Source organism: Ipomoea nil, unplaced genomic scaffold (assembly GCF_001879475.1).
Source record: "Ipomoea nil cultivar Tokyo-kokei standard unplaced genomic scaffold, Asagao_1.1 scaffold2494, whole genome shotgun sequence".
NCBI classification, from domain to species: Eukaryota; Viridiplantae; Streptophyta; class Magnoliopsida; order Solanales; family Convolvulaceae; genus Ipomoea; species Ipomoea nil.
In genome coordinates this window covers 310338-331510 of record NW_017618922.1, presented here as the reverse complement: position 1 = coordinate 331510, position 21173 = coordinate 310338, and the positions used below count along the sequence as shown (strand labels likewise).

Genomic DNA, 21173 nt, shown 5'->3' with positions numbered 1-21173 from the left:
GGTTCAAGATTTAATCTTATGGGATACAAGAAGATGAATGAAATTCTCAAGTTGCTTTGTTTGAGAATTTCCTGTAGAATTGTAAGCATGTGAAATTTCTTGGTTTCCTGCAAATGACATAATCATATAAAAATTGTCTATTAATTTTTTCTATTTCTTTCAGATGTCTCTCTAAACATTTATATAAAATATTTTGACAGTTAGGAGAGGTTACATGGAAGTTACCAGTAGTTTAAAATTCCAACTTCCAAAAATATATCTTAAATGATATATTTATCATAAGAGAAAATAAATTACATAAATCATGTTCAACATGAATATATATGTAATTATGAACATTTGTAAGGTTATGAACCGCATGCAAATAACTGTGCAAGAATAATATATTTATATATTATAATTGCTAGCACAATTTTGCATGTAAGTTTGGGAAGTTTGAAAGCTCATGAGCTGTATATTCATTCTCCAACTGAAACAATTTCCAATATTGGTGAATAGACACATATTCCAATATTGGAAAATAGACAAAGCTCCAATCGAAACATATTCCAATATTGGAAAATGGACAAAGCTCCAACTGAAACAATTTCCAATATCGAAAAATAGACAAAGCCTTCCGTCAAAGCCCTCCCGGCAAACTCATTCTTCACCTGCGGTATTCAATTAACTTTCTACCAAACTAAAATAATATTTATAACTCCACAACTCCAAATATTATTTAAACTTTCATGGTAGTCCATCTGAAAACATTAATCTAATTACTATATAAATTTTCAACAGCCTTCATTAGAGGAATTCAGCGCCAAAAGCAGCGCCATTTTGGCGTTTGATGTAGCATTTGGCGCTACCTGGGAGAAGGTCTAACAAAAAAAGATTTTAATGAAGTTGAAGTTGATGTGATGTTTTAAAAATATCACTTGTGATAGTCTAGGTAAAACATCTTCATATCAATTAAAATACAAAAATAATTTGATCTAAAATTGATTGCATATTATAAATGTTTAGAAGTGTGACGATAATGCCCTTTAATTTTCTTCGAAATTGCTAATGGAGATAACTAGACTATTAGTAAAGTAGTAGTTGAACACCAGTAAGTATTGTTTGTGATGATATTGTTTCTAAATTAAGTAAATATTTAATTTAATTTCTACGCATAAACCTATTTTGTAATATTTATTCAAATTACATTCTATCAAGAGGCATAAAGAATATTAAGTAGTTAAAACAGAAAAGAAGATATAATCATCAAAATATAAATGGCATTGAGAAAGGGGATACAATTAGAAGGCAATGCATATCAACATATAACTTGTAAAATGTTTGAAACATATTTATTGATGGTACTTACAATTATGTTAGCACAATAAATTGAAAAATAAGTGAAAGTATAGCTTTTAATTACGTTTACGAGATCAATATATTCTTATTCCGCTAATGACCTTATGGTCTACTGGCACAAAGTGACCCTTTCAAATGGAAGGTCATGAGTTTGTTCCTCAGTGAGGACGATATTAACTCTTTGAGCTTCAATAAGTTAAAAAAAAAATAGTTATAAACAGATACTACATTATAACAAAAACATTTTTCTTATTCTTCGTCTTTAATAATGTATGTTTCACATAAATAGATATGCAAGCAATATAAATAATACGGAGTAATTAAAATATATCTCCTGATTAAAAAACATATTACAAAATATTACCTAGATTCATTGTTGTAGCTAAGTACAATATAATGGTTCAATTGTATGACAATTTAAATAGTTACATGATCTAATTATAGCTGAGATGATCTCATAGTGTCATTTGATTTTCTTTTCTCTAATTATAGCTGAGATGATCTCATAGTGTCATTTGATTTTCTTTTCTTTTTTTTTTTAATACAATTTTACAATCTGATTAAATTGTTGTTGATCAATGCTTAATATTGAGGACACTCAATTTATATATGAAGTGCAGAAAGGCAAAATCTTAACTGCTATATGAAACAACCTTTCCCTAATATCATTTCATGAATGTGGAAAAAATATTTTAATAATTAGAGATGATTTTTTGTTGTTCTAGAGAGTTTTATCTTTCTTACTTTTTTCTTTTTTAACAAAATCATCGACACATAATTTTTTTTTAATTAAAAATAGAGCATAATAAGTTTATAAACTTAATGGCCGGTTGATTGATAACTTATTTTCAAAAAAAAAAAAAAAAAAAAAAGACGAGAGAAGACCCTTTCTCAACATTTTTTTTTTTGTTGAATTTTTTTTTTTTTTTTGTTGAAAAATAAAAATATTGTCTTAAAAAGGGTTGAGAAAGAAATTTTCTCTCTACAAACAACTCTTCCTCTTTAAACTGTCAAACAAGTTACGAACAAGAAGTCTTCACACACAAAAAAAAATGTCTTTAACTTCATAAATTGGTCTTCCATTACTGTTGACCAAAGTATCATACAATATGCATCTAGGATGTTAATCTTAACCCAAAATTAATAGGTTAACCCAATAATATCAAAAAATTTAGATTTAGGTCAAATAAAGTTTAGGTCAATAAAAAATTAGGCAAATAAGCCTGATTGCTTTGCTCGATAAAAAGAAAAACGATTAGTTCAAACTATTAGGACTATTAGGACTCTATTATCCATATTAGACTAGGACTATATTATTCGTATTAGACTAGGATTCTATCTAGCATCTCTATATATTTGCTCTTCGCTCCTTGTCACTACAAGAAAAATGCACATAGACAACACTAGAAAGACAACAGTTTTTAAGAAAAGTGTTGTCTTTTGTATAAAAGACAACAGTTTGGTCCAAAACTGTTGTCTTTGATGCAACACTTTTGTCAAAGACAACGGTTTTTACTTAACTATTGTTATAAGTGTGTTGTCTTTGTGCATTTTTTGAAAAGACAACACTACAACGACAACGGTTTTTTAAAACCGTTGTCTATGTGCGTTTTTAAAAAAAAAAAGACAACGGTTTTTTTAACTGTTGTCGTTGCTGTGTTGTCTTTAAGCGCACTAGAATACACAACACTACAAAGACAACGGTTATTTAAAACCGTTGTCTTTGTGCGCTCTTTAAAAAAAAAAAAAAAAGACAACGGTTTTATTTAACCGTTATCGTTGGTATGTTGTCTTTAAGCGCACTAGAATACACAACACAACAAAGACAACGATTTTTTAAAACCGTTGTCTTTGCGCATTATTATTTTATAAAAGACAATGGTTTTATTTAACCGTTGTCATTTATGTGTTGTGTTTAATAGAACTTGAATACACAACACTATAACGACAACAGTTTTATACCACCGTTGTCATTGCGCGTTCTTTATTGGTTTAAGGCAACGGTTTTATTTAACCGTTGTCTTTGGTATGTTGTCTTTAAGCGTATTTGAATACACAACACTGCAAAGACAACGGTTTTTACGCATCATTATTTTATTAAAGCCAATAGTTGTATAAAATATAAACAAGGATGTTAACAACAAGAGTTGAACCTATAACCTCAAACATAACAATTAAGGTTTAACTGACTAAGCAACACAAACTCTTCTGTACCAAAGTGCAACATCTGGTATATAACTGCGTTGCTTTTGTGTTGTCTGTGAAAACCAAGACAACGATTTTATAAAATAGGTTAAGGATGCCTTTAGGAAGGATAGAACTCATGACCTCTAACATAACAAACAAAGCTAAATCCACCAAGCCACACCAACTCTTGTTTATTAAAGTGTTACACCTTATCTTTTACCTATAATTTGGACTTTCATTGTTTTTGTTACGAGATGAAAATAGATGTTTAGAAGATCTAGAACAAAAATAAAAATGTAATTAAATTTTTTTGTCCAAATATAATGCATAAAAGTTTAACAAATAAATAATACAATTCAAAAGTTAATTTTATAGTTCTATTTTCGTTCATATTTAAATATAAAATTATTCACCAAAATTTCAATGTCAATTCATTAAAGTTTATTTTCAATTCATTAAATTACATGCCATAGAATGACCATGTGCGGTGCTCAGAATGGTGTGGAGGGGTTAAGGGAACTCTATGTTCAAATTATGAATCTAGAGTAAAGATTTTATTTATTTTTTAATGCTATTGGCTCTATTTCTCAACATACTGAAACACAGAGAACCAATAACGCCTCCACTGATGTTCGAACTCACAACCTTCCAAATGGAAGTCCAACCCGGGTATCATTAGACCACATAGTCTTGGTAAAGTAAAGATTTTATAAATCTACAGTATAGAATTTATGAATCTACGGTATAAAAATCTATGAATCTCGCGTTCTGTACCTATATACCCGGTACTATTTTGGGTCTAGCAACCCGGGTAATAAAGCTAATATTTTCTTACCCTGTTCTATATCTATATCGCCCGGTTTATGGTGGACCCGGTCCCTATAAAACCATGAATATACCCGGCTTACAGGCACCCTAGTCTAGTGGTTTCTAGTCTATACCCGGCATCAACCTAGTCACTTGGGGTTCGATTCCTATTAGTAGCGCTAGCATAATTAGCTGTAGCCCATTCATTGGGTCGTGATCTTTGTATTTGTATCTTTATATTTGGGCCGCCATCTTGGGCCTGTACCTGGGACTTTATAAGTACTATTTTAGGCCTAGCACACCGGATAATAAAGTTACTATTTTCTAACCCCCGTTCTGTACCTATATACCCGTTACTATTTTGGACCTAGTGCCCAAAGTAATAAAACTATTATTTTCTTACCCCTGGATAATAAAGTTACTATTTTCTAACCCCCCGTTCTGCACCTATACGGACCCGGTTCTAATATATTTTCCATACAAATGAATTAGGATATCAATTCATTCTTATAATTGAATTGCTAGAGAACGAGCACATTTGCCTAATTTATAAGAATACTGAACATTGATAAATAAAATCTTCAAAGTTAGAGCACCGCATGCGTACATCTACACGTTAACTATTAATTTGAGCAATTATTTGCTCAAATTCAAGCATTGATTACATTAAAACACATAAACGATCCAAATCATACCTTCAATTTCACTATACAATATTTGATGTTTTAATTTAAATAATTATATATCGATCCAAATACTATTAATATATTACAACAAATCCATTCCGTACATCGCACGGACGAAAATACTAGTTTAATTAAAAATATCTTCCCTCTCTATTGTTTTTTAATTTTTTTAATTTCCTTCCAAAAAATAATTAATAATAATAATAAACCTTAGTTGTACACTTAGCAAATTTTTTAGTTTCCCTCCTGTACATTTGGCAAAATTTTTTTAGTTTCCCACCTATACTTAGCAAAATTGTTTAGTTTCCCTCCTACACTTGTCAATTTTTTTTAGTTTCGCTATCACTCTCCTGTACACGACATACACTCACACCTTAGACCTCACAACTCTGCTGCCATCTAGAACCGCCGTCGTCGCTCCGTCTCACACCTCCGTTGCCGTCTCACCCTCGCTGTATTTTCCCTCCTCTGCCAGCCGTCGCCTCTTCCCTCCCCGGCCTGTCGACGTCGCCTCTTCCCTCCATCAACATGGTACAGGTTAGTCTTCAACCCTAAGTTAGTATTAATTCTATTGTTCAATTTTTCATATTTGAAACTTGTGAGTGTTCTTAAACCCTAGGTTAATTGTTGGATTTTTCAAATGTATGTGATACAGTAAAGTGAGAAGAGTATGAGAATGCTATGCAAGAGTTCACGAAAAATGTCTCTGTAATTCTCTTTGAAATTGATCACTTTTGATATTTTCCTTATTTCACATCATTATTACATTACTTTTTGCTATGATTTCCCGCTAATGGCTTTCGTAAATGATCCTCTACTTCTCTATTGTAGAAGAGCAGCAGCTCAGAAGCAACTGTGTCTGAAGAATCTGAGCAGACTTCTGAGGTGAAAGATAACTCTGAGCATGAAGCAAGCTGTTAGGTCTATTGCAACAAAGTTTCCTTTACTATAGGGTTTGGTATTTCAATTGTTTCACAATTCAGACTAATTCCTCATGATATAGTCTACCGTTTGCATGTTAATGAGTGTAGTACTTAGATGGTTTTCATACTTCTATTGAATACATACTTGACAAGAATGTATCTACATATACTTTCTATTATGAGAATGCATGTTAGTAGTGTTACATTTATTTGTATAATTATTTGTTATATTAGTCTTGTACTTATAGAGTTGATTTAGTCTTGTAACCTACACCTATTATGTGGGGTTAGTTAGATAGGCTTCTATCTCTTTTGTAACTCTCTGTAACAATCTGAGTTTGAATTAATGTAAAACATTCACTCATCTGGTATCAGCTAGCCAGGTAGACTTTCTCTCTCCTCTCCTTTCACGATGTCGATGAATTCCAGTGAAAGAACAGTTACGGCCGCTGCTCTCTCTTCTCCGGCCACCCCAAACACATTATCTACGGCACATCACTTTGTGTCAATGAAACTCACCACTAAAAACTACCTGTTCTGGCGTACCCAATTGGTACCTTTTCTCCGAGGGAAAGGCCTTCTCGGGTTTGTCACGGGCGATACGCCGTGTCCTCCGGCGACCGTGACTGCACCGGCTACCACCAGCGACGCAGGCTCGGGCGGCACCACCGTCACCACTTCCCCGAATCCGGCGCATGCGTTATGGGAACAGCAGGATCAATCGATCCTGTCCTTATTAATCTCTTCCATGTCCGATGAGGTTTTATACCTCGCTGTGGGGCGCAGTACCTCGCATGATGTATGGTCATCCATTACTGCTGCTCTAGGGTCATCCACACGGGTGAGATGTCTAAATTTGCTTGCGCAATTCCAGTCCTTGCGTCAAGGAGATAGCACGCCGGGAGAATACCTCGGCCGAGCGCAGCTACTTGTGGAGGATCTGGCTCTCGCTGGCCGGCCTGTATCCTTGGATGAACAAAACTTATATGTTTTCCGAGGACTCAGGCCGGAGTTCAGGTCCATGGCTTCATCGCTCGCTGCTTCGGGGGCTCCCGTATCCATACCGCAGCTATCCGACTTTCTTCAGGCCCAAGAATTCATCTCGGCAGATGAATTCTCGCTGTCAGGTGTTCCGGCAGGCGGCTCTCACACGGCGCTGGCAGCTGGCCGTGGGCACAGTCACCACAATGGTGGTCCTCGACATGGGGGTTCCGGTCAAGGACGAGGTCGCGGCGGAGGGCGTGGCCGCGGTGGCAATGGCAGAGGACGCGGCGGTGTTCCCCGCTGTCAGATATGCCGATCCCAGGGGCACACCGCCGTGTATTGTTACCGGCGTTACACTGGACAGCCGCCGGTGCCGCAGGTGCATGCGGCAGTTTCTGCCGATGAAGCAGCGCAGGTCGTGCTGGACGCCTGGTTCCCGGATACCGGGGCTTCGTCGCACGCCACGCCGGATGCTTCGATGCTGACCCATTCCGAGCCATACTCCGGCGGTGATGTGTTGCGTGTGGGCAACGGTTCAGGTTTGGGTATTTCTAATATTGGCCATGCATCGTTAAATTCCGTGTCTAAATCTTTAAAGTTACGCAATATTCTTCATGTGCCTGATTTATCTTTACCATTATTGTCTGTTAATCGGTTTACCATTGACAATAATGTGTTTTTTGAATTTCACCGTGATCATTTTCTTGTGAAGGATTGTCAAACCAAGGCAGTGCTCCTTAAGGGTCCTACTACGGGAGGCCTATACAGATTGTCGTTGTCTCGGTCACCTGTTGCTTTAATAACCGCTCGTGCCACATCAGATGTTTGGCACCGTAGGCTTGGACATCCACATGAGCGGGCTCAAATTCGTGTCCTACAAAAGTGTCCGGTTTCACCCACAAAATCAAGTGTGCCGCAGTTGTGTACATCGTGTCAACTCGGGAAATCCTCTCGATTCCCGTTAGATAGGGTTGTTTCTCGTAGCAATAATGTACTAGACATAATATACACTGATATTTGGGGACCGGCACCCGTTGTTTCGGCCGGGGGTTTTCGGTATTTTGTTTTATTTGTAGATGATCACTCTCGGTTTTGCTGGTTTTACCCTATGCGGTTAAAATCAGACATTTATAAATTATTTGAGTCTTTCCGTGTCATGGTAGAACGCCAATTCTCGCGTTCTATCAAGTCTATCCAGTCTGATCTGGGAGGCGAATATCGCCGGTTGCATACAATTTTTCAAACACTCGGTATTGTGCATAGGCAATCTTGCGCCTATACACATGAACAGAACGGACGAGTAGAGCGTCGGAACAGACATATTGTCGAGACCGGATTAGCTCTACTTGCAAAAAGCTCGGTCCCTTTGAAATATTGGGATTGCGCATTTGAAACTGCTTCCTATCTTATAAACTGTCTTCCTTCGTCTGCACTAAAACACGTCAGTCCCTATGAGTCCATCTACAACAAAACACCAACATACACCTTTTTCCGTGTCTTTGGGTGCAGGTGTTATCCCTATCTACGACCCTATAATCGCCACAAGATAGAATACCGCTCTGCACCCTACATCTTTCTAGGGTATCCCCCGTCCTATAGAGGTTATCGATGCATGGACCTAATATCAGGAAATACCTTCATCTGTCGCCATGTTCGGTTTGATGAAAATGTTTTTCCATATGCAGCAGGTGCACAGGACACGGTTCCTACACATGGGCCGTGCGACACTACACCATGGGCTTCGGGTCCCTTGGTTCCGTGTGGGCAGTCCACACCACCCTTGAATGAGCCACCGTTGGCTGTGAGTGTTCCGCCCTTGGCCATACAGGAACAGCCAGGGGCTGCTACAGTACCGTGTCATGGTCCACGAGCCCGGAAACGACTATGGGCGCAACCTCAAGAACGAGGTCACGTTATGCGGCTTCGCCACCAAACTCGTGGGACGGATGAGCCTTTTCAGGCTCTTACGGCCTCCGTAGACCCTACGTGTTATAGTCAAGCAGTTGGACATCCAGAGTGGCGTGATGCCATGGACCAGGAGTTCAATGCCCTTTTACATAATAATACTTGGTGTCTCACTCCGGCTAAGCCGAATATGAATGTAGTCGGTTGTAAATGGGTCTACCGTACTAAACGGAAAGCTGATGGCACGGTCGAACGTCATAAAGCCCGCTTGGTTGCCAAAGGGTTTAATCAAGTTGCTGGCGAGGACTTCTTTGAGACGTTTAGCCCAGTTGTTAAGCCAACAACGGTCCGCATATTGCTTGCCATGGCGGTATCCCGGGGCTGGACGCTTCGTCAACTTGATGTTCATAACGCATTCTTGAACGGTCATCTCACGGAAACCGTCTATATGCGTCAGCCGCCGGGGTATGAATACCCGGTCCATCCGGATTATGTTTGTCATCTACAGCGGTCCTTGTATGGCCTCAAGCAGGCTCCACGAGCTTGGTTTAATCGGCTACATGACTATCTCCTAACGGCGGGCTTTGTGGCCTCAAAGACTGATGTGTCCCTATTTTACTATACATTAAATTCCTCACGTATCTATCTTCTTGTATACGTAGACGACATTATCATGATGGGCAACGACTCCAGTCTTCTTGATGAGCTACTACGACGCCTATCCACCACTTTTAAAATCCGTGATTTAGGAAGCCCTACGTTCTTCCTCGGTATTGAAACTATCCCACTAGATAACGGCATATTACTATCTCAACGCCGTTACATGGATGACATTCTCACTCGGGCTGGTATGACAGACTGCAAAGCCCTCTCCACTCCAGCAGCTGTGACAAAGTCCGTGACACCGACTACAGACCCTTATGAGAATCCTACTCAATATCGACGGCTGGCTGGGGCGTTACAGTATCTCACTATCACTCGTCCCAATCTCTCTTATGCGGTCAACAGACTCTGCCAGTTCATGCACACTCCTACTGATGAGCACTGGGCTATGCTTAAACGTGTTCTTCAGTATGTGAAAGGCACTCTCACACACGGCTTACGGTTGTCTGCATCGCCCTCCTCTGATGTCCACGCCTATTCGGACTCTGACTGGGCTGGGTGCCCCGTAGACAGGAAGTCTACCAGCGGATATGCGGTTTTTCTTGGGGCTAATCTTGTTTCTTGGGTTTCTCAGAAACAACGGACCGTGGCTAGGTCGTCTACTAAGGCAGAGTACAAGGGCTTTGCTGACGTGGCAGCTGAAGTTACCTGGGTTATGTCTCTTCTTCGGGAACTTGGGCTGCATTCTGGTCATCCCGCTACGTTGTGGTGCGATAATCTTGGGGCCACTTATATGTGTGCCAATCCCGTTTTCCATGCCAGGACTAAATATATCGAGATTGACTACCATTTTGTTCGGGACAAGGTTTCTACTGGGGAGTTCTTGGTCAATTTCGTCTCTACGAAGGATTAACTTGCTGACATTTTCACCAAGCCACTGGCTTCTGCTCGTTTCAGCTCTCTAAGGGACAAGCTTAATGTTGTGTCTCCACCACCTTCAGCTTGAGGGGGTATGTTAGTAGTGTTACATTTATTTGTATAGTTATTTGTTATATTAGTCTTGTACTTATAGAGTTGATTTAGTCTTGTAACCTACACCTATTATGTGGGGTTAGTTAGATAGGCTTCTATCTCTTTTGTAACTCTCTGTAACAATCTGAGTTTGAATTAACGTAAAACATTCACTCATCATGCAAACATGTCATCATATTATTAAGATGTGTGGACAATATCAATCTTGAAATGTTTTCCCTCAACCTTTAGAGCAGCTTTGGTGGTGATACATCTTATTATATACTCACAGGATTCCAGAATTTCCCTTGGTTACTTGTCTGTATTTATATTGTAACTTGTAAATAACTATTTTCTATATATCAGATTTGAAGATCTGAAGGACCAATTAAGAAAGCGTTTATTCAAGAAGCACAAAGTTAGAAGAATTCAGTTTGTAATTACAAATGGGGGTTTATCTATAGAATTGAATACATATGCTTTAATCCGTCCAACCAATCCAGGTTTGATTTTATTTCTTCATAGTTTCGTGAACCAAATATCTTCAAGATAATTGATAACTAATTTATTTTCTTCTTTCTTAGGGACTATTACTTGGCTTGATTCTGTCTCTAACCTTCCTATAAAGGTAATCAATCTTAATGTGACATCTCAAGGTACCTTGGGTTTTAGATAATCTTAGCTCATGTTTCCATTGCAAGCTTATGATGCATCTGAAAACGTTTTCTCACTAATTATGTTTATATGGATATATTTTCTAGGCCCTGAAGGGGATGAACAAGGGAAGCTAGGAACTGAAATTACTGAACTCTACTATAAAAGGTGAAAATAACATATCACTCTTTCTTTGTTTCCGTATGCAGATAACAATAAGTACAATGGTAGCATTTATATGGTTTTTGAGTACATGGACCATAACTTGACTGGTCTTGCTGATCGTCCCAGACTTAGATTCACAATTCCACAAATTAAAGTACTATAAGCATATCAAGTAAAGAATCTAGTTATTGTTGGATTATATTGACCTTCAACTGCCTGGCTATTATTGTGTCAATATTTCATGAAAAGTGTCAATGTTTAATTCTTGCTATGCATTTCTCTTTTTTTTGTATTGATTTCATATTGGCACATTTCAGCTCAGTTCCTCAACTTGCTCCTGTATGAAGCCTATGATGAACTTTATTTGTTGAGAAATTTGGGGAAAAAATAGGAAATAAAAGTAAAGGTTATGACAGGAATTTGGGTCCAAGACTAAGCGTTTCATTCATTCCTTCTCATCCCTTGTTTAAGATTAAAATGCTTAATTAACCAGTTACAATAACATTCCTGGCATATATATATATATATATATATATATATATATATATATATATATATATATATATATATATATATATATATATATATATATATGATTTAATTTAATTAATTTGCAGCTGGTGTCAATACCCCTCCTGACAAGTTACTCCTATATAGCAACATTATATGGAATTACCCTTTCACTGGTGCTGAACTGTGCATCTGTCATGAAGAATATTTTGTGTGTAAGCACGTACTATATTGCGCTAGCTAGCTAGCTTTTATATATGTTATCCGATCCAATAGATCGAAATGCCATTATATTGCATGCATGCATGCTCTAAGTTGAAATCTTTTTTTGTTGTCATCAGGTATCAATAGTAACTGCAATGTTTATGCTGCAGAATAAGGCTGTGGTAGTTTCTATATATGCCAAATTTAATTTAATTGGCTTATTCATTATGAGCTAGATAGTTTGGGTTGAGTAGTTTAAGGCTTTAAGCTGATCTGATACTTTGAGCTGGGCATCCATATATAGGATCAAACCAAAGAGGAGCAGCTAATGGCCTTGCAATGACAACATATGCTTTATTTCTTATTATTTGTGTGTTTTCTGATTTGAAATTTCTAGCAAAGAGAAATGTTACATTCTTCTTTATCCTTCCTTTTTTTTTTTTTCCATGAATTTTTTTGAAGTAGTTAGGTAGACTTGAGCTTCATTGAACTATGGTGCCAACAAAAAGAATAGCAGCAAACTAATAGATAAATTTGAATAGCATAAACAATTTATCCTGTCAATGAATTCAATTTAGAAGTAACAAAAAGTTCTGAATTAGGTTCACAAAGTAAAATAGAGAAAATGTATGTGACTTGATGCATAGTATTGAGCATGGGTATGCTATTTTTATTTTATTTTATTTTATTTTTTATCCTCCGCTGCTTCCTAGTTTTCAGTCAGATGATGATAAACATGAGCATACTTTATGTATGACAATTTATTATTAACAATGTCCTATGCGGCTACGCCTAATATATTGGAGATTTGGAACAGGGATTAACTGTATCCTCAGCATTACTAGATGGTGAAAAGTTTTTGGTTGCATTTGGTAGCTACAATGGGAAATACAGTAATAATGAGGTATCTTTCCAAATAGTGATTTACTATGTTATGAGCTCTTATATTCTCTGTTACTAGTAGCTCAGGACTTATATTTGCATCATATTATTCATATATCAAGACCACTTCCAAATTCTAATTTATATATATAATAATAATGTATTTGAAAAACAATTAATTTGTTGTTGTTCTGTTGTTCATGGAAATATGGAACAACTTTAATCTGGGAATATCTTTCCAGCAAATTAGCAAATATTTGACTTTCTTTTGCGCTATAACCCTACTTTTATGCTTTCTGAATTACTCCTTAACTTATTTCGCATTTCATTGCAAATTTATTAGATCTCTACTAATTTATTTACTTACTTTTTACATGTAGCTCCAACAAGTTGATTATGACAAAGCAGTTATTGATCTGGTGCGTTCTGAATGGGCCAATATTCTATCAACTTATATAGAGTAGGTATGATTTGATCATTAGAACGTTGTGATCATTTAGACTTGGTTTGTGGAATTGTTTTTTGTAGTATTATGACTTGGATGATATATGATTCAATTAGAATTGGTCATGGAAGTATTTAGACTTGTTATGTTGAACCTTAGCTTGTGCAAAATTATGTAACTACACTTGACCATGGTGAATGGATAAATTGATTTTTTATATGATCAAAATTTAAGCAGGTTAAAAACGGTTAAAAACCGTTGAGATAACGGTTAAAAACCGTTGTCTATTTTACAATAAACAACAGTTTGAAATTGTTGTTTTTTTTTTTACAAAATACAACAGTTTATGGGTGTGACTTTTAACAACAGCGATTTCAACAACATACAATAGACAACAGTTTATAACTGTTGTCTTTTAAAGAAAAGACAACAGTTAAAAACCGTTGTCTATGTACATCACTTTTAATAACAACGGTTTCAACAACATTGAATAGACAACGGGTAAAAAACTGTTGTCTTTGAAAGAAACGACAACGGTTTAAAACCGTTGTCTATGTACATGACTTTTAACAACACTAGTTTCAACAACACTCAATAGACAACAGTTCTTAAACCGTTGTCTTTTCTAGAAAAGACAACGGTTAAAAACCGTTGTCTATGTTTGTGACTTTTAACAACACCGGTTTTAACAACACTTAATAGACAACGGTTAAAAAACCGTTGTCATTTATAGAAAAGACAACGGTTAAAAACCGTTGTCTATGTGCGTGACTTTTAACAACACCGGTTTCAACAACACTTAATAGACAACGGTTAAAAAACCGTTGTCGTTTCGAGAAAAGACAACGGTTATTAACCGTTGTCTATGTGCGTGACATACAACAACACCGGCTTCAACAACACTTAATAGACAACGGTTAAAAAACCGTTGTTGTTTCTAGAAAAGACAACGGTTATTAACCGTTGTCTATGTGCGTGACTTACGACAACACCGGCTTCAACAACACTTAATAGACAACAGTTAAAAAACCGTTGTTGTTTCTAGAAAAGACAACGGTTAAAAAACCGTTGTCTATGCGCGGGACTTACAACAACACCGGCTTCAACAACAGAAATTATACCCCTATGAAAACGGTTATTAACCGTTGTCTATGTGCATTTTTCTTTTAGTGTGTACTCTCAGACATTATCATTGAATACAACACAATTATATTCTCATCTGGTATCAGTTAGCCAGGGTTTTCTTTTCCAACATCCATGTTCCTCACTTCGTAGCAGTAGCCGATGGCATCAAACCAAGATACATCGTATCAGAAGCGGTCCGGTCAACGACGTGGCGTGGATGATCCGTGTCAAATTTGTAAAGGTTTCGGCCACACGGGAGCCAATTGTGTTTGGCGTTATGATGATCCGTGTCAAATTTGTGACCGTTTTGGTCACACGGGAGCCAATTATTTTTGGCGCTATGATGTTCCGTGTCAAATTTGTAACTGTTTTGGTCACACGGGAGCCAACTGTTTTCGGCGTTATTCAGGGGCTCCGGGTTTTCAGGCTAATGTGGCCGTCTCTGGTGATAATGGTGATTCCAATGGTCCTCATCAGTGGTTCCCTGACACTGGTGCTACAAATCATGCAACGCCTGATTCTTCTTTGATGACTTCTGCGACAAGTTCTGATGGCTCGGAGACTCTGCGAGTCGGCAATGGTACAGGTTTGCCTATTGTTAATGTTGGTTCTGCTTCGTTAGCCACTGATTCTGTGTCTTTTAAGTTACATGATGTTTTGCATGTCCCTGGTCTCTCTTTTTCTCTATTATCTGTCCAGCGTTTTGCAAAGGACAATAATGTTTTCTTTGAGTTCCACCCTCTTTGTTTCTATGTGAAAGACATTTTGACCAAGAAGGTTCTTTTTAAGGGACATGCGTCTGGGGGTCTCTACACATGGCCTGCGTCTTCTGCTTCCCCTGCTGCATTTGTTGCTGCACGGTCCTCTTACGTTTGGCACATGCGGTTGGGGCATCCTCATTCTCGAGTCTTATGTAAAATTTTAGCGTCTTCGTCTGTTGATACATTTAATTCTAGTGATCTTCCCAATGTTTGTTCCTCTTGTCAATTAGGAAAATCTTCTCGTTTTCCTTTGTCTCGTGTCGAAACTACTAGTACGCATCCTTTGAAATTAATTTATTCAGATATTTGGGGCCCTGCGCCATTACTTTCTGCGTCTGGCTTTAAATATTTTGTGTTGTTTGTGGATGATTACACTCGTTATATGTGGTATTATCCCATGCGTGCTAAATCTGATTTGTATGCTATATTTGATAAGTTTCGGTCACTAGTTGAACGTTTCTTTTCTCGCAAGATTATTTCTTTTCAATCTGATTTAGGGGGAGAATATAAAAAGCTTGGTTCCACTCATGCGTCCTTAGGTATTCGTCACAGGCAATCATGTGCGTATACTTAACGGATAGCTCAATAAATCTAGCACAAAACTTAACGGACTGATTCAATTGGTATCTCTAACAATATACACTAAATCCGATTATTTTTACAAACATACTAAAATATATGTAATCTAGTAAGTGCCAATAAAGTTAAACCTTTAACGAGAACAAAAAAAAATGTTGATGTAATTATTTGTTGAAAGGAATGATTTATATTATTTTGATTTTAATAATTTTTTTAATGACTTTTCTTATTTACCCTCTATTATATTATTTTCTTTCCTTAAATAACGCTGCATTCCGTTAGTATATAAACTTTAGTAACGGAATATTCCGTTAACTATTTATTATTCTTAATTTAATCATTAATTTCTATAAGAAAGGTCGTAGGTTCGATCCTCATTCCAATTCGAGTTGGCATAATTGTTAAAACATATACTACGAATATGTTAAAATGTATTAAAAATAATATAAAATTTAACATAAACTTTTGTCAAATAATTAGTCAAACTAAATACATAGCATTCAAAGTTGAGCATCAAAGATTATAAATCAGGAACCTTAAAAATCATTTTCTTGCATTTTTTTTTAAACAAATTTAGGTAAAATTTTTTTTTTTTTGCTTAATTTATCTTCTTTTGATTATATTTAGAATAAGGCTCAATATTTCAATTATGTTTTTGCATTATTGGAATGATGTAGGTCATTATGGTATTAATATTTTTTGTACGTATTTCTATAATGGTACAATTGTACATTACTTTTCAAATATTGTACTATTATTTTTTTATAGACAAAACTGTTCTTACATCAGTGTCAGACCCGCGCGATATAACTACAAAGTTGTTGATCAGAAATAAATTATACCTGGACTCTAAAATGGTATGACCATTTTCAAAGAATTGACAATGTTGACATCCCACTGGCTCCAATTAACTAGTTTACAAATCATTCTCATAATTTTATCAATGCATGAAAACTTCTAAAGAAATTTGTAAGTTAATTTTTATTATATCATTATAACAATATCTATTGTAACCATATATTTCGAATTATTTATGAGTTAATACCCAAAGTCGTCCTCGACTATAGTGGTTTTTCTCAATTTCGTCCTAAACGACTTTAGTGACCTAATATCGTCCCAGACTTTTGTGTTTCGCTCAATTTAGTCCTCAATTTGTTATTCTGTCAAATTGGTGTTAAATAAAGGGACAATTTAGTAATGTCAATATTGATCTCTCTTTACTTTCAACTTGTAAAGTGCGAAATTCCTCTTTCTTGTACGAATTACACCCAGAATTACTCCCGGACCTGCAAATCAAATTTTATATTCGCAGTTTTAGGAGTAATTCTAGGAGTAATTCATAAAAGAAAAAAGGATTTCGCAGTTCACATGTCTATGAGTAAAGAGATGCCAATATTAAAATTACTGAATTGTCTATTTATTTAACACCAAATGGACAGAATAACAAATGATGGACTAAATCGACCAAAAACACAAAAGTCCGGGACTAAATTGAGCGAAACACAAAAGTCTGGGACGATATTAGGTCACCAAAGTCGTTTAGGACGAAATTGAGAAAAACCACTATAGTCGAGGACGATTTTGGGTATTAACTCAATTATTTATTAACATCCTCTATTGACAGCAATTGTAGTAAGTGTCATTGACAAACTCCTAAAACAATTTGTCTCAATAACAAATGAAAATAAAAAAATCAATAGCTTCATTGTTGGGGACGAAAAGTAAGTATCCCAGCTTATTATTCTTATCAAATTAAATAAATTAGTAGCTACAACAAAAAATAATACATATGTATTTAATTAATTTATTATTACATGTCTATAATTCCTTTATTCAAAAAAATTATTAATTATAAAAAATTTAAAAAAGAGATATAATTTCATTATTTATATTATATTTATTTTCTACAATTCAAAGATTTCTTACCTTCAAATTAATTAATTATATTCACTACATTGTCCATTGTCTTCTTTCTACACTATCTTGTAATTAAATATCAAAGTTATAATACAAAATATGTTATATATGTATTTATCAAGTATTTTATACAAATTAAATATAATAAATATTAATATTTTGTTCAATAGTTTCACATGATAATCTACGACACACATCTCACAACACATAAAACATGTAAGAAAAAAATTACCACTGCAAAATATCAACCGACGCTTGCAAGAAAAAGAGTTCATAGTACAAATAAGATTCCAATCATATGCAGAGCAAGACAAATCTAAAACCTTCTACACCATAATCTCATTGCATGACGATACCCTCTATGCTACCACCAATAACCAATTGAACATGACAAAATATCAATAAAAAAGAAGATGACAAGTAACGAATTGAAGATGAAGACAATGACAATGTTACCCAAAAGAGAATTAAGAAGACTTTGAGAAATTTAAACCAAAAGTAGTATTTATTTACACTATTATTTTCCGACTAAGTATTTAGATTACAAAGTTGCAAACATTTATTTTAGTGACAATTATGTGCAATCTCTCATATATTATATTATATTTATATATTTTTAATTACTGACTTAAATAAACAAATTCAACATTCAATTACCTATGTATGAATATCTCCTATATAATATTACATTGATATACTTTAGAATATTTATTTAAAAATAATCATTGGGCATTAATCTATCTATCTATACTATATATAATAACAAAATCCTAAAATTTTAACTTCCCGCCCAATTCCTAATAAATCTCTCTTCCCAATAAAATATATTGATTTCTACTTTCCCATTCGTACAATAATTCTGGGTAAAAATTCTATTCTAAAATTATAAAATAGTGTAATACATTTCCTATTGCAATCTAATCAATAATCAATAATTCTATAATATATATAATAACAAAATCCTAAAATTTTAACTGTTCCCGTCCAATTCCTAATAAATCTCTCTTCCTAATAAAATATATTGATTTCTACTTTCCCATTCGTACAATAATTCTGGGTAAAAATTCTATTCTAAAATTATAAAATAGTGCAATACGTTTCCTATTCCAATCTAATCAATACTATATATAATAACAAAATCCTAAAATTTTAACTTCCCGCCCAATTCCTAATAAATCTCTCTTCCCAATAAAATATATTGATTTCTACTTTCCCATTCGTACAATAATTCTGGGTAAAAATTCTATTCTATAATTATAAAATAGTGTAATACAATTCCTATTGCAATCTAATCTATACTATATATAATAACAAAATCCTAAAATTTTAACTTTCCCGCCCAATTCCTAATAAATCTCTCTTCCCAATAAAATATATTGATTTCTACTTTCCCATTGGTACAATAATTCTGGGTAGAAATTCTATTCTAAAATTATAAAATAGTGTAATACAATTCCTATTGCAATCTAATCTATACTATATATAATAACAAAATCCTAAAATTTAAAAGTCGAAGGACCATGGGTGATAATTTGAAAGTTTAGGAATAAACATAGCAAAATCACTCTATTCGGAGGACCCTAGATGGTATTAACTTATATTTTTATAAATAACTTTTGTGTTATAAATAATCATGTAATAAATAACTTTTGTGTTATTCCATTCCTAAATTACTGTAATTTAGGAACTAAAGAATGAAGTTATATGTATTTGATTTTATTACTCTTTTATTATCTAATCAATATTACTGAAATTTATTCTATTTTTAAATTTTTTTAATGGACTCAGTGTAACAACATTCTTATTTTTAAAAATTTTAATGGTATTTTGCATCATTCACGAAATTATACAATCATTGATAATAATGATTACGGTCAAATAATAAATTTGTAATGGTATTTTGCATTTCTTACATTAACATGCTCAATTTTTTTATCCATGATTAAAAAATTTTGTAATGGTATCATTTAGAATATTTAGTGTTCAATGTTTAATTTAACTTTTTTTTTTTAAATTTATTGTATTTTTAACATTTTAAATCGTATTTTATATTGAGTACATACATTCACGAAATTATAAAATTATTATTTGACTGTAATCATTACGGTCAAATTATAAATTTGTAATAATTTTTTAAATAACTTTTCTGTTATAAATAATCATGTATTAAATAACTTTTGTGTTATTCCATTCCTAAATTACTGTAATTTAAGAAATAAAAATTGGAGTTATATTTATTTACTTTATTACTTTTTTTATTACTGTAATCAATATTACTGTAATTTATTCTATTTTTAAAATATTTAATGGACTCAGTGTAACAACATTCTTATTTTTAAAATTTGTAATGGTATGCATCCTTCACAAAATTATACAATCATTGATAATAATGATTACGGTCAAATAATAAATTTGTAATGGTATTTTGCATCCAGCACATGCATTCTTACATTATCATGTTCAGTTTTTTTTACCTGTAATTACAAAAATTTGTAATGGTATTATTTAGAATATTTAGTGTTCAATGTTTAATTTAACTTTTTTTTTCACTTATTGTGTTTTTAACATTTTTAATTGTATTTTAAAAAGAATTCATGCATTCACGAAATTATAAAATTGTAACTACTGTTTTTTTTGTGCATACCTACATTAATTTTAACTACTTTGTGTTTTTTTTTTTTTTTTTTTTTTTTTTTTTTTTTTTTTTTTGCAGAGTATATGTTGATCGTTCAAGATACCTCCCTGAAGCAAAGTGCAATCTTTTTTTTTTTTGTTTTTTTTTTTGGTGTGTTTGATAAGATGTATTAATAATTTGTAATTTTAAATATTTTGTATTGAACTTTTATTTTTTTTTAAGTAATTACTAATCTTAAATATCAATTCTTATTTTAATTGCAAATGTCTCCATATAATTTTTTTTATTATTATCAAATCAACATAATTAGTAAATGACAAAATTATATATTAATGAATAAAGCGCATATCTACTTTTTATATTAGAAACTTAATAACATTAATATTTTTTGATAATATAGTGTAATTTCAATACTTATAATTTTTAGTCTGTGCATCGCACGGGTATCATACTAGTTTTATCTAAAAACTGAAACTACTCGGCACTCGTAGTAAAAATTTTAGTTTTTAATTTTTTTTTCTATATTGTATTGATATCGACATTTTACAAAGTAAAATCAATTCATTCGAATCTCAATCGTGTCCATTATGTGAACAATATTAGATTTAGCCATTGCAACAAACTCTCTGTGGAATCCAAAATGCATTCCGAATAAGTAATAATAATGTGAACATTGGGGAAAATAATATTTTGGTGGGTAGATAAAGAAAAAGACAAGTAGGAAACGGCTAAAAAGCGAATATTTATGGAGCGTCATTGACACGCACTTTGCGTGAAATCTTTTGGCCACTGAATTGAAAAATCAAAGCATCAAAAGTTCCCGGCCCAATTAGTCTTCCTTTGCAAAAGGAA

At 34.1% G+C, this 21173-nt stretch overlaps 2 long non-coding RNA genes across 2 annotated transcripts; both read left to right on the top strand.

The window, feature by feature from the left end:
* Positions 1-5710: 5710 nt before the first annotated feature.
* On the top strand, positions 5711-11088 carry LOC109153522. Its single transcript, XR_002049523.1, has 4 exons — positions 5711-5726; positions 5850-5939; positions 10811-10947; positions 11029-11088. It is a non-coding gene; the product is annotated as an uncharacterized LOC109153522 (long non-coding RNA).
* An 842-nt stretch (positions 11089-11930) lies between these two features.
* Positions 11931-12302, top strand: LOC109153523. Its single transcript, XR_002049524.1, has 3 exons — positions 11931-11988; positions 12115-12159; positions 12282-12302. It is a non-coding gene; the product is annotated as an uncharacterized LOC109153523 (long non-coding RNA).
* The last annotated feature ends 8871 nt before the right edge of the window (positions 12303-21173 follow it).